Here is a 15,761-nt window from a genome sequence, read left to right on the forward strand (position 1 = left end):
AAAGCATTTAAATAAAAACACTCCAGCGACTGTACGCAATGTAAACATAATATCATTTTAAAGAGCTATATTAAGCGCATATGAGCTGCTTTTATATGGTTTACGGATGAGCTTCAGGGCTGGCGTTTCTTCGTCCGTGTTCACAAAACTACATATTTTAAAGGCATTTAAAAAATAAAAACACTCCAGCGATTGAACAGTAATAGTAGATTAGTGTATTGAAAACGTTAAAATGCTTGCTTATTTGTGCTGCATTTTTGTGGAAACGAATTAGCTAGTAAAGACTGTTTCATGAATATGGTCTCATCGTTTGAGCCACATAGTTCAACAAAGCACGGCCGTTTTTAATGACCAACTAATAACTTCTGCTATTTAACTGATAAGAGTTCTCAAAAAATGCAACTGTATTGAACATAGCACCCAATCACTCGTTTAATATTTTTTGTTCCCTGTCATTTCGCTGTATTTTATGTTTGATTTAGCACAGGTGCCCTCTTACGTCATACTCCGAAAGTCCCCTTAGGCATTTGTGCGCATGCGCGCTACTCATAAATGGTGCTTTATAGAGGACGCACAAAAATACAGATTAAAATCATTTATATTTAGGTTAAATGGAAGATATAGCTTGTGCTGCATGTTAGCTTGCAAATTATGCCCAAGAACATAATTTATTAAGCCATATGTCTTACTAACAAGAAACAATGCCTCTAACCACAGGTCACGTACGAAAAATAATGCCCCGTTTAAGCCATTCTGAAGGGGTGGAGCGGAAAATGAAAATAAATACGGCCTTTTAAAATTTAAATGCTCCAGCGATTTCATTCCGTCAACCCCTTAGAACCCACCAAGAGCTAAATTCAGGTGTTTGCGAGTAGTTTCATTTAAAACGGAGAGGGCTGCCTTCCGCCTGTGTTTTCTGTTGTACTGACATGAGAGTCAGGGCTCCGAGCTTTCGGTCTGCGAACTACATCACTGAGCCTCTTCTAAAAGCATTTAAATAAAAACACTCCAGCGACTGTACGCAATGTAAACATAATATCATTTTAAAGAGCTATATTAAGCGCATATGAGCTGCTTTTATATGGTTTACGGATGAGCTTCAGGGCTGGCGTTTCTTCGTCCGTGTTCACAAAACTACATATTTTAAAGGCATTTAAAAAATAAAAACACTCCAGCGATTGAACAGTAATAGTAGATTAGTGTATTGAAAACGTTAAAATGCTTGCTTATTTGTGCTGCATTTTTGTGGAAACGAATTAGCTAGTAAAGACTGTTTCATGAATATGGTCTCATCGTTTGAGCCACATAGTTCAACAAAGCACGGCCGTTTTTAATGACCAACTAATAACTTCTGCTATTTAACTGATAAGAGTTCTCAAAAACTGCAACTGTATTGAACATAGCACCCAATCACTCGTTTAATATTTTTTGTTCCCTGTCATTTCGCTGTATTTTATGTTTGATTTAGCACAGGTGCCCTCTTACGTCATACTCCGAAAGTCCCCTTAGGCATTTGTGCGCATGCGCGCTACTCATAAATGGTGCTTTATAGAGGACGCACAAAAATACAGATTAAAATCATTTATATTTAGGTTAAATGGAAGATATAGCTTGTGCTGCATGTTAGCTTGCAAATTATGCCCAAGAACATAATTTATTAAGCCATATGTCTTACTAACAAGAAACAATGCCTCTAACCACAGGTCACGTACGAAAAATAATGCCCCGTTTAAGCCATTCTGAAGGGGTGGAGCGGAAAATGAAAATAAATACGGCCTTTTAAAATTTAAATGCTCCAGCGATTTCATTCCGTCAACCCCTTAGAACCCACCAAGAGCTAAATTCAGGTGTTTGCGAGTAGTTTCATTTAAAACGGAGAGGGCTGCCTTCCGCCTGTGTTTTCTGTTGTACTGACATGAGAGTCAGGGCTCCGAGCTTTCGGTCTGCGAACTACATCACTGAGCCTCTTCTAAAAGCATTTAAATAAAAACACTCCAGCGACTGTACGCAATGTAAACATAATATCATTTTAAAGAGCTATATTAAGCGCATATGAGCTGCTTTTATATGGTTTACGGATGAGCTTCAGGGCTGGCGTTTCTTCGTCCGTGTTCACAAAACTACATATTTTAAAGGCATTTAAAAAATAAAAACACTCCAGCGATTGAACAGTAATAGTAGATTAGTGTATTGAAAACGTTAAAATGCTTGCTTATTTGTGCTGCATTTTTGTGGAAACGAATTAGCTAGTAAAGACTGTTTCATGAATATGGTCTCATCGTTTGAGCCACATAGTTCAACAAAGCACGGCCGTTTTTAATGACCAACTAATAACTTCTGCTATTTAACTGATAAGAGTTCTCAAAAAATGCAACTGTATTGAACATAGCACCCAATCACTCGTTTAATATTTTTTGTTCCCTGTCATTTCGCTGTATTTTATGTTTGATTTAGCACAGGTGCCCTCTTACGTCATACTCCGAAAGTCCCCTTAGGCATTTGTGCGCATGCGCGCTACTCATAAATGGTGCTTTATAGAGGACGCACAAAAATACAGATTAAAATCATTTATATTTAGGTTAAATGGAAGATATAGCTTGTGCTGCATGTTAGCTTGCAAATTATGCCCAAGAACATAATTTATTAAGCCATATGTCTTACTAACAAGAAACAATGCCTCTAACCACAGGTCACGTACGAAAAATAATGCCCCGTTTAAGCCATTCTGAAGGGGTGGAGCGGAAAATGAAAATAAATACGGCCTTTTAAAATTTAAATGCTCCAGCGATTTCATTCCGTCAACCCCTTAGAACCCACCAAGAGCTAAATTCAGGTGTTTGCGAGTAGTTTCATTTAAAACGGAGAGGGCTGCCTTCCGCCTGTGTTTTCTGTTGTACTGACATGAGAGTCAGGGCTCCGAGCTTTCGGTCTGCGAACTACATCACTGAGCCTCTTCTAAAAGCATTTAAATAAAAACACTCCAGCGACTGTACGCAATGTAAACATAATATCATTTTAAAGAGCTATATTAAGCGCATATGAGCTGCTTTTATATGGTTTACGGATGAGCTTCAGGGCTGGCGTTTCTTCGTCCGTGTTCACAAAACTACATATTTTAAAGGCATTTAAAAAATAAAAACACTCCAGCGATTGAACAGTAATAGTAGATTAGTGTATTGAAAACGTTAAAATGCTTGCTTATTTGTGCTGCATTTTTGTGGAAACGAATTAGCTAGTAAAGACTGTTTCATGAATATGGTCTCATCGTTTGAGCCACATAGTTCAACAAAGCACGGCCGTTTTTAATGACCAACTAATAACTTCTGCTATTTAACTGATAAGAGTTCTCAAAAAATGCAACTGTATTGAACATAGCACCCAATCACTCGTTTAATATTTTTTGTTCCCTGTCATTTCGCTGTATTTTATGTTTGATTTAGCACAGGTGCCCTCTTACGTCATACTCCGAAAGTCCCCTTAGGCATTTGTGCGCATGCGCGCTACTCATAAATGGTGCTTTATAGAGGACGCACAAAAATACAGATTAAAATCATTTATATTTAGGTTAAATGGAAGATATAGCTTGTGCTGCATGTTAGCTTGCAAATTATGCCCAAGAACATAATTTATTAAGCCATATGTCTTACTAACAAGAAACAATGCCTCTAACCACAGGTCACGTACGAAAAATAATGCCCCGTTTAAGCCATTCTGAAGGGGTGGAGCGGAAAATGAAAATAAATACGGCCTTTTAAAATTTAAATGCTCCAGCGATTTCATTCCGTCAACCCCTTAGAACCCACCAAGAGCTAAATTCAGGTGTTTGCGAGTAGTTTCATTTAAAACGGAGAGGGCTGCCTTCCGCCTGTGTTTTCTGTTGTACTGACATGAGAGTCAGGGCTCCGAGCTTTCGGTCTGCGAACTACATCACTGAGCCTCTTCTAAAAGCATTTAAATAAAAACACTCCAGCGACTGTACGCAATGTAAACATAATATCATTTTAAAGAGCTATATTAAGCGCATATGAGCTGCTTTTATATGGTTTACGGATGAGCTTCAGGGCTGGCGTTTCTTCGTCCGTGTTCACAAAACTACATATTTTAAAGGCATTTAAAAAATAAAAACACTCCAGCGATTGAACAGTAATAGTAGATTAGTGTATTGAAAACGTTAAAATGCTTGCTTATTTGTGCTGCATTTTTGTGGAAACGAATTAGCTAGTAAAGACTGTTTCATGAATATGGTCTCATCGTTTGAGCCACATAGTTCAACAAAGCACGGCCGTTTTTAATGACCAACTAATAACTTCTGCTATTTAACTGATAAGAGTTCTCAAAAAATGCAACTGTATTGAACATAGCACCCAATCACTCGTTTAATATTTTTTGTTCCCTGTCATTTCGCTGTATTTTATGTTTGATTTAGCACAGGTGCCCTCTTACGTCATACTCCGAAAGTCCCCTTAGGCATTTGTGCGCATGCGCGCTACTCATAAATGGTGCTTTATAGAGGACGCACAAAAATACAGATTAAAATCATTTATATTTAGGTTAAATGGAAGATATAGCTTGTGCTGCATGTTAGCTTGCAAATTATGCCCAAGAACATAATTTATTAAGCCATATGTCTTACTAACAAGCATAGACTGTAAAAAAGATGGACGACACGTCTCCGCTTCTTTCCACTATAGAAAAGTGAAGCCAAAACAGCTCAATATGGCCGCTACCATCTTGGGGGAAATTACGTAATTTGGAGCCAGAGCATGCGCAGTAGAGGATCGTTTGGAGCCAGAGCATGCGCAGTAGTGTCGTGAGGCAGAGCCGCGGTGTCAAAGTCCCGCCCAAACTCCCGCAGACCCAATCGCACGATCACAATCATGACACCACACCCCATTTTTATAGCATCAAATAACTACTTAAAAGCGAACTTATTAGAAAAACAAACACCTGCACATGAATCAGCATTATAAGAACTACTTTACACAATGGAAATCATCTTTGGAAAAAAATTATTTGAAGTGTAATTCGATTATTTAGTTTGGCTCACGTCCCATTAGATTACATGGAGAGGGCGGGGTTTATGACCTATACTGCAGCCAGCCACCAGGGGGCGATCGAAAACTTTTGGCTTCACTTTTCAGGACACCTACGGCACGCTTGCTAACAAGAAACAATGCCTCTAACCACAGGTCACGTACGAAAAATAATGCCCCGTTTAAGCCATTCTGAAGGGGTGGAGCGGAAAATGAAAATAAATACGGCCTTTTAAAATTTAAATGCTCCAGCGATTTCATTCCGTCAACCCCTTAGAACCCACCAAGAGCTAAATTCAGGTGTTTGCGAGTAGTTTCATTTAAAACGGAGAGGGCTGCCTTCCGCCTGTGTTTTCTGTTGTACTGACATGAGAGTCAGGGCTCCGAGCTTTCGGTCTGCGAACTACATCACTGAGCCTCTTCTAAAAGCATTTAAATAAAAACACTCCAGCGACTGTACGCAATGTAAACATAATATCATTTTAAAGAGCTATATTAAGCGCATATGAGCTGCTTTTATATGGTTTACGGATGAGCTTCAGGGCTGGCGTTTCTTCGTCCGTGTTCACAAAACTACATATTTTAAAGGCATTTAAAAAATAAAAACACTCCAGCGATTGAACAGTAATAGTAGATTAGTGTATTGAAAACGTTAAAATGCTTGCTTATTTGTGCTGCATTTTTGTGGAAACGAATTAGCTAGTAAAGACTGTTTCATGAATATGGTCTCATCGTTTGAGCCACATAGTTCAACAAAGCACGGCCGTTTTTAATGACCAACTAATAACTTCTGCTATTTAACTGATAAGAGTTCTCAAAAAATGCAACTGTATTGAACATAGCACCCAATCACTCGTTTAATATTTTTTGTTCCCTGTCATTTCGCTGTATTTTATGTTTGATTTAGCACAGGTGCCCTCTTACGTCATACTCCGAAAGTCCCCTTAGGCATTTGTGCGCATGCGCGCTACTCATAAATGGTGCTTTATAGAGGACGCACAAAAATACAGATTAAAATCATTTATATTTAGGTTAAATGGAAGATATAGCTTGTGCTGCATGTTAGCTTGCAAATTATGCCCAAGAACATAATTTATTAAGCCATATGTCTTACTAACAAGAAACAATGCCTCTAACCACAGGTCACGTACGAAAAATAATGCCCCGTTTAAGCCATTCTGAAGGGGTGGAGCGGAAAATGAAAATAAATACGGCCTTTTAAAATTTAAATGCTCCAGCGATTTCATTCCGTCAACCCCTTAGAACCCACCAAGAGCTAAATTCAGGTGTTTGCGAGTAGTTTCATTTAAAACGGAGAGGGCTGCCTTCCGCCTGTGTTTTCTGTTGTACTGACATGAGAGTCAGGGCTCCGAGCTTTCGGTCTGCGAACTACATCACTGAGCCTCTTCTAAAAGCATTTAAATAAAAACACTCCAGCGACTGTACGCAATGTAAACATAATATCATTTTAAAGAGCTATATTAAGCGCATATGAGCTGCTTTTATATGGTTTACGGATGAGCTTCAGGGCTGGCGTTTCTTCGTCCGTGTTCACAAAACTACATATTTTAAAGGCATTTAAAAAATAAAAACACTCCAGCGATTGAACAGTAATAGTAGATTAGTGTATTGAAAACGTTAAAATGCTTGCTTATTTGTGCTGCATTTTTGTGGAAACGAATTAGCTAGTAAAGACTGTTTCATGAATATGGTCTCATCGTTTGAGCCACATAGTTCAACAAAGCACGGCCGTTTTTAATGACCAACTAATAACTTCTGCTATTTAACTGATAAGAGTTCTCAAAAAATGCAACTGTATTGAACATAGCACCCAATCACTCGTTTAATATTTTTTGTTCCCTGTCATTTCGCTGTATTTTATGTTTGATTTAGCACAGGTGCCCTCTTACGTCATACTCCGAAAGTCCCCTTAGGCATTTGTGCGCATGCGCGCTACTCATAAATGGTGCTTTATAGAGGACGCACAAAAATACAGATTAAAATCATTTATATTTAGGTTAAATGTAAGATATAGCTTGTGCTGCATGTTAGCTTGCAAATTATGCTCAAGAACATAATTTATTAAGCCATATGTCTTACTAACAAGAAACAATGCCTCTAACCACAGGTCACGTACGAAAAATAATGCCCCGTTTAAGCCATTCTGAAGGGGTGGAGCGGAAAATGAAAATAAATACGGCCTTTTAAAATTTAAATGCTCCAGCGATTTCATTCCGTCAACCCCTTAGAACCCACCAAGAGCTAAATTCAGGTGTTTGCGAGTAGTTTCATTTAAAACGGAGAGGGCTGCCTTCCGCCTGTGTTTTCTGTTGTACTGACATGAGAGTCAGGGCTCCGAGCTTTCGGTCTGCGAACTACATCACTGAGCCTCTTCTAAAAGCATTTAAATAAAAACACTCCAGCGACTGTACGCAATGTAAACATAATATCATTTTAAAGAGCTATATTAAGCGCATATGAGCTGCTTTTATATGGTTTACGGATGAGCTTCAGGGCTGGCGTTTCTTCGTCCGTGTTCACAAAACTACATATTTTAAAGGCATTTAAAAAATAAAAACACTCCAGCGATTGAACAGTAATAGTAGATTAGTGTATTGAAAACGTTAAAATGCTTGCTTATTTGTGCTGCATTTTTGTGGAAACGAATTAGCTAGTAAAGACTGTTTCATGAATATGGTCTCATCGTTTGAGCCACATAGTTCAACAAAGCACGGCCGTTTTTAATGACCAACTAATAACTTCTGCTATTTAACTGATAAGAGTTCTCAAAAAATGCAACTGTATTGAACATAGCACCCAATCACTCGTTTAATATTTTTTGTTCCCTGTCATTTCGCTGTATTTTATGTTTGATTTAGCACAGGTGCCCTCTTACGTCATACTCCGAAAGTCCCCTTAGGCATTTGTGCGCATGCGCGCTACTCATAAATGGTGCTTTATAGAGGACGCACAAAAATACAGATTAAAATCATTTATATTTAGGTTAAATGGAAGATATAGCTTGTGCTGCATGTTAGCTTGCAAATTATGCCCAAGAACATAATTTATTAAGCCATATGTCTTACTAACAAGAAACAATGCCTCTAACCACAGGTCACGTACGAAAAATAATGCCCCGTTTAAGCCATTCTGAAGGGGTGGAGCGGAAAATGAAAATAAATACGGCCTTTTAAAATTTAAATGCTCCAGCGATTTCATTCCGTCAACCCCTTAGAACCCACCAAGAGCTAAATTCAGGTGTTTGCGAGTAGTTTCATTTAAAACGGAGAGGGCTGCCTTCCGCCTGTGTTTTCTGTTGTACTGACATGAGAGTCAGGGCTCCGAGCTTTCGGTCTGCGAACTACATCACTGAGCCTCTTCTAAAAGCATTTAAATAAAAACACTCCAGCGACTGTACGCAATGTAAACATAATATCATTTTAAAGAGCTATATTAAGCGCATATGAGCTGCTTTTATATGGTTTACGGATGAGCTTCAGGGCTGGCGTTTCTTCGTCCGTGTTCACAAAACTACATATTTTAAAGGCATTTAAAAAATAAAAACACTCCAGCGATTGAACAGTAATAGTAGATTAGTGTATTGAAAACGTTAAAATGCTTGCTTATTTGTGCTGCATTTTTGTGGAAACGAATTAGCTAGTAAAGACTGTTTCATGAATATGGTCTCATCGTTTGAGCCACATAGTTCAACAAAGCACGGCCGTTTTTAATGACCAACTAATAACTTCTGCTATTTAACTGATAAGAGTTCTCAAAAAATGCAACTGTATTGAACATAGCACCCAATCACTCGTTTAATATTTTTTGTTCCCTGTCATTTCGCTGTATTTTATGTTTGATTTAGCACAGGTGCCCTCTTACGTCATACTCCGAAAGTCCCCTTAGGCATTTGTGCGCATGCGCGCTACTCATAAATGGTGCTTTATAGAGGACGCACAAAAATACAGATTAAAATCATTTATATTTAGGTTAAATGGAAGATATAGCTTGTGCTGCATGTTAGCTTGCAAATTATGCCCAAGAACATAATTTATTAAGCCATATGTCTTACTAACAAGAAACAATGCCTCTAACCACAGGTCACGTACGAAAAATAATGCCCCGTTTAAGCCATTCTGAAGGGGTGGAGCGGAAAATGAAAATAAATACGGCCTTTTAAAATTTAAATGCTCCAGCGATTTCATTCCGTCAACCCCTTAGAACCCACCAAGAGCTAAATTCAGGTGTTTGCGAGTAGTTTCATTTAAAACGGAGAGGGCTGCCTTCCGCCTGTGTTTTCTGTTGTACTGACATGAGAGTCAGGGCTCCGAGCTTTCGGTCTGCGAACTACATCACTGAGCCTCTTCTAAAAGCATTTAAATAAAAACACTCCAGCGACTGTACGCAATGTAAACATAATATCATTTTAAAGAGCTATATTAAGCGCATATGAGCTGCTTTTATATGGTTTACGGATGAGCTTCAGGGCTGGCGTTTCTTCGTCCGTGTTCACAAAACTACATATTTTAAAGGCATTTAAAAAATAAAAACACTCCAGCGATTGAACAGTAATAGTAGATTAGTGTATTGAAAACGTTAAAATGCTTGCTTATTTGTGCTGCATTTTTGTGGAAACGAATTAGCTAGTAAAGACTGTTTCATGAATATGGTCTCATCGTTTGAGCCACATAGTTCAACAAAGCACGGCCGTTTTTAATGACCAACTAATAACTTCTGCTATTTAACTGATAAGAGTTCTCAAAAAATGCAACTGTATTGAACATAGCACCCAATCACTCGTTTAATATTTTTTGTTCCCTGTCATTTCGCTGTATTTTATGTTTGATTTAGCACAGGTGCCCTCTTACGTCATACTCCGAAAGTCCCCTTAGGCATTTGTGCGCATGCGCGCTACTCATAAATGGTGCTTTATAGAGGACGCACAAAAATACAGATTAAAATCATTTATATTTAGGTTAAATGGAAGATATAGCTTGTGCTGCATGTTAGCTTGCAAATTATGCCCAAGAACATAATTTATTAAGCCATATGTCTTACTAACAAGAAACAATGCCTCTAACCACAGGTCACGTACGAAAAATAATGCCCCGTTTAAGCCATTCTGAAGGGGTGGAGCGGAAAATGAAAATAAATACGGCCTTTTAAAATTTAAATGCTCCAGCGATTTCATTCCGTCAACCCCTTAGAACCCACCAAGAGCTAAATTCAGGTGTTTGCGAGTAGTTTCATTTAAAACGGAGAGGGCTGCCTTCCGCCTGTGTTTTCTGTTGTACTGACATGAGAGTCAGGGCTCCGAGCTTTCGGTCTGCGAACTACATCACTGAGCCTCTTCTAAAAGCATTTAAATAAAAACACTCCAGCGACTGTACGCAATGTAAACATAATATCATTTTAAAGAGCTATATTAAGCGCATATGAGCTGCTTTTATATGGTTTACGGATGAGCTTCAGGGCTGGCGTTTCTTCGTCCGTGTTCACAAAACTACATATTTTAAAGGCATTTAAAAAATAAAAACACTCCAGCGATTGAACAGTAATAGTAGATTAGTGTATTGAAAACGTTAAAATGCTTGCTTATTTGTGCTGCATTTTTGTGGAAACGAATTAGCTAGTAAAGACTGTTTCATGAATATGGTCTCATCGTTTGAGCCACATAGTTCAACAAAGCACGGCCGTTTTTAATGACCAACTAATAACTTCTGCTATTTAACTGATAAGAGTTCTCAAAAAATGCAACTGTATTGAACATAGCACCCAATCACTCGTTTAATATTTTTTGTTCCCTGTCATTTCGCTGTATTTTATGTTTGATTTAGCACAGGTGCCCTCTTACGTCATACTCCGAAAGTCCCCTTAGGCATTTGTGCGCATGCGCGCTACTCATAAATGGTGCTTTATAGAGGACGCACAAAAATACAGATTAAAATCATTTATATTTAGGTTAAATGTAAGATATAGCTTGTGCTGCATGTTAGCTTGCAAATTATGCCCAAGAACATAATTTATTAAGCCATATGTCTTACTAACAAGAAACAATGCCTCTAACCACAGGTCACGTACGAAAAATAATGCCCCGTTTAAGCCATTCTGAAGGGGTGGAGCGGAAAATGAAAATAAATACGGCCTTTTAAAATTTAAATGCTCCAGCGATTTCATTCCGTCAACCCCTTAGAACCCACCAAGAGCTAAATTCAGGTGTTTGCGAGTAGTTTCATTTAAAACGGAGAGGGCTGCCTTCCGCCTGTGTTTTCTGTTGTACTGACATGAGAGTCAGGGCTCCGAGCTTTCGGTCTGCGAACTACATCACTGAGCCTCTTCTAAAAGCATTTAAATAAAAACACTCCAGCGACTGTACGCAATGTAAACATAATATCATTTTAAAGAGCTATATTAAGCGCATATGAGCTGCTTTTATATGGTTTACGGATGAGCTTCAGGGCTGGCGTTTCTTCGTCCGTGTTCACAAAACTACATATTTTAAAGGCATTTAAAAAATAAAAACACTCCAGCGATTGAACAGTAATAGTAGATTAGTGTATTGAAAACGTTAAAATGCTTGCTTATTTGTGCTGCATTTTTGTGGAAACGAATTAGCTAGTAAAGACTGTTTCATGAATATGGTCTCATCGTTTGAGCCACATAGTTCAACAAAGCACGGCCGTTTTTAATGACCAACTAATAACTTCTGCTATTTAACTGATAAGAGTTCTCAAAAAATGCAACTGTATTGAACATAGCACCCAATCACTCGTTTAATATTTTTTGTTCCCTGTCATTTCGCTGTATTTTATGTTTGATTTAGCACAGGTGCCCTCTTACGTCATACTCCGAAAGTCCCCTTAGGCATTTGTGCGCATGCGCGCTACTCATAAATGGTGCTTTATAGAGGACGCACAAAAATACAGATTAAAATCATTTATATTTAGGTTAAATGGAAGATATAGCTTGTGCTGCATGTTAGCTTGCAAATTATGCCCAAGAACATAATTTATTAAGCCATATGTCTTACTAACAAGAAACAATGCCTCTAACCACAGGTCACGTACGAAAAATAATGCCCCGTTTAAGCCATTCTGAAGGGGTGGAGCGGAAAATGAAAATAAATACGGCCTTTTAAAATTTAAATGCTCCAGCGATTTCATTCCGTCAACCCCTTAGAACCCACCAAGAGCTAAATTCAGGTGTTTGCGAGTAGTTTCATTTAAAACGGAGAGGGCTGCCTTCCGCCTGTGTTTTCTGTTGTACTGACATGAGAGTCAGGGCTCCGAGCTTTCGGTCTGCGAACTACATCACTGAGCCTCTTCTAAAAGCATTTAAATAAAAACACTCCAGCGACTGTACGCAATGTAAACATAATATCATTTTAAAGAGCTATATTAAGCGCATATGAGCTGCTTTTATATGGTTTACGGATGAGCTTCAGGGCTGGCGTTTCTTCGTCCGTGTTCACAAAACTACATATTTTAAAGGCATTTAAAAAATAAAAACACTCCAGCGATTGAACAGTAATAGTAGATTAGTGTATTGAAAACGTTAAAATGCTTGCTTATTTGTGCTGCATTTTTGTGGAAACGAATTAGCTAGTAAAGACTGTTTCATGAATATGGTCTCATCGTTTGAGCCACATAGTTCAACAAAGCACGGCCGTTTTTAATGACCAACTAATAACTTCTGCTATTTAACTGATAAGAGTTCTCAAAAAATGCAACTGTATTGAACATAGCACCCAATCACTCGTTTAATATTTTTTGTTCCCTGTCATTTCGCTGTATTTTATGTTTGATTTAGCACAGGTGCCCTCTTACGTCATACTCCGAAAGTCCCCTTAGGCATTTGTGCGCATGCGCGCTACTCATAAATGGTGCTTTATAGAGGACGCACAAAAATACAGATTAAAATCATTTATATTTAGGTTAAATGGAAGATATAGCTTGTGCTGCATGTTAGCTTGCAAATTATGCCCAAGAACATAATTTATTAAACCATATGTCTTACTAACAAGAAACAATGCCTCTAACCACAGGTCACGTACGAAAAATAATGCCCCGTTTAAGCCATTCTGAAGGGGTGGAGCGGAAAATGAAAATAAATACGGCCTTTTAAAATTTAAATGCTCCAGCGATTTCATTCCGTCAACCCCTTAGAACCCACCAAGAGCTAAATTCAGGTGTTTGCGAGTAGTTTCATTTAAAACGGAGAGGGCTGCCTTCAGCCTGTGTTTTCTGTTGTACTCACATGAGAGTCAGGGCTCCGAGCTCTCGGTCTGCGAACTACATCACTGAACCTCTTTTAAAAGCATTTAAATAAAAACACTCCAGCGACTGTACGCAATGTAAACATAATATCATTTTAAAGAGCTTTATTAAGCGCATATGAGCTGCTTTTATATGGTTTACGGATAAGCTTCAGGGCTGGCGTTTCTTCGTCCGTGTTCACAAAACTACATATTTTAAAGGCATTTAAAAAATAAAAACACTCCAGCGATTGAACAGTAATAGTAGATTAGTGTATTGAAAACGTTAAAATGCTTGCTTATTTGTGCTGCATTTTTGTGGAAACGAATTAGCGAGTAAAGACTGTTTCATGAATATGGTCTCATCGTTTGAGCCACATAGTTCAACAAAGCACGGCCGTTTTTAATGACCAACTAATAACTTCTGCTATTTAACTGATAAGAGTTCTCAAAAAATGCAACTGTATTGAACATAGCACCCAATCACTCGTTTAATATTTTTTGTTCCCTGTCATTTCGCTGTATTTTATGTTTGATTTAGCACAGGTGCCCTCTTACGTCATACTCCGAAAGTCCCCTTAGGCATTTGTGCGCATGCGCGCTACTCATAAATGGTGCTTTATAGAGGACGCACAAAAATACAGATTAAAATCATTTATATTTAGGTTAAATGGAAGATATAGCTTGTGCTGCATGTTAGCTTGCAAATTATGCCCAAGAACATAATTTATTAAGCCATATGTCTTACTAACAAGAAACAATGCCTCTAACCACAGGTCACATACGAAAAATAATGCCCCGTTTAAGCCATTCTGAAGGGGTGGAGCGGAAAATGAAAATAAATACGGCCTTTTAAAATTTAAATGCTCCAGCGATTTCATTCCGTCAACCCCTTAGAACCCACCAAGAGCTAAATTCAGGTGTTTGCGAGTAGTTTCATTTAAAACGGAGAGGGCTGCCTTCAGCCTGTGTTTTCTGTTGTACTGACATGAGAGTCAGGGCTCCGAGCTTTCGGTCTGCGAACTACATCACTGAGCCTCTTCTAAAAGCATTTAAATAAAAACAGTCCAGCGACTGTACGCAATGTAAACATAATATCATTTTAAAGAGCTATATTAAGCGCATATGAGCTGCTTTTATATGGTTTACGGATGAGCTTCAGGGCTGGCGTTTCTTCGTCCGTGTTCACAAAACTACATATTTTAAAGGCATTTAAAAAATAAAAACACTCCAGCGATTGAACAGTAATAGTAGATTAGTGTATTGAAAACGTTAAAATGCTTGCTTATTTGTGCTGCATTTTTGTGGAAACGAATTAGCTAGTAAAGACTGTTTCATGAATATGGTCTCATCATTTGAGCCACATAGTTCAACAAAGCACGGCCGTTTTTAATGACCAACTAATAACTTCTGCTATATAACTGATTAGAGTTCTCAAAAAATGCAACTGTATTGAACATAGCACCCAATCGCTCTTTTAGTATTTTTTGTTCCCTGTCATTTCGCTGTATTTTATGTTTGATTTAGCACAGGTGCCCTCTTACGTCATACTCCGAAAGTCCCCTTAGGCATTTGTGCGCATGCGCACTACTCATAAATGGTGCTTTATAGAGGACGCACAAAAATACAGATTAAAATAATTTATATTTAGGTTAAATGGAAGATATAGCTTGTGTAGCATGTTAGCTTGCAAATTATGCCCAAGAACATAATTTATTAAGCCATATGTCTTACTAACAAGAAACAATGCCTCTAACCACAGGTCACGTACGAAAAATAATGCCCCGTTTAAGCCATTCTGAAGGGGTGGAGCGGAAAATGAAAATAAATACGGCCTTTTAAAATTTAAATGCTCCAGCGATTTCATTCCGTCAACCCCTTAGAACCCACCAAGAGCTAAATGCAGGTGTTTGCGAGTAGTTTCATTTAAAACGGAGAGGGCTGCCTTCAGCCAGTGTTTTCTGTTGTACTGACTTGAGAGTCAAGGCTCCGAGCTCTCGGTCTGCGAACTACATCACTGAGCCTCTTTTAAAAGCATATAAAAGCACTCCAGCGACTGTACGCAATGTAAACATAATATCATTTTAAAGAGCTATATTAAGCGCATATGAGCTGCTTTTATATGGTTTACGGATGAGCTTCAGGGCCAGCGTTTCTTCGTCCGTGTTCACAAAACTACATATTTTAAAGGCATTTAAAAAATAAAAACACTCCAGCGATTGAACAGTAATAGTAGATTAGTGTATTGAAAACGTTAAAATGCTTGCTTATTTGTGCTGCATTTTTGTGGAAACAAATTAGCTAGTAAAGACTGTTTCATGAATATGGTCTCATCGTTTGAGCCACATAGTTCAACAAAGCACGGCCGTTTTTAATGACCAACTAATAACTTCTGCTATTTAACTGATTAGATTTCTCAAAAAATGCAACTGTATTGAACATAGCACCCAATCACTCGTTTAATATTTTTTGTT

The sequence above is a fragment of the Garra rufa genome, chromosome 9 (genome assembly GCF_049309525.1).
Source record: "Garra rufa chromosome 9, GarRuf1.0, whole genome shotgun sequence".
In the NCBI taxonomy this organism is placed as follows: domain Eukaryota; kingdom Metazoa; phylum Chordata; class Actinopteri; order Cypriniformes; family Cyprinidae; genus Garra; species Garra rufa.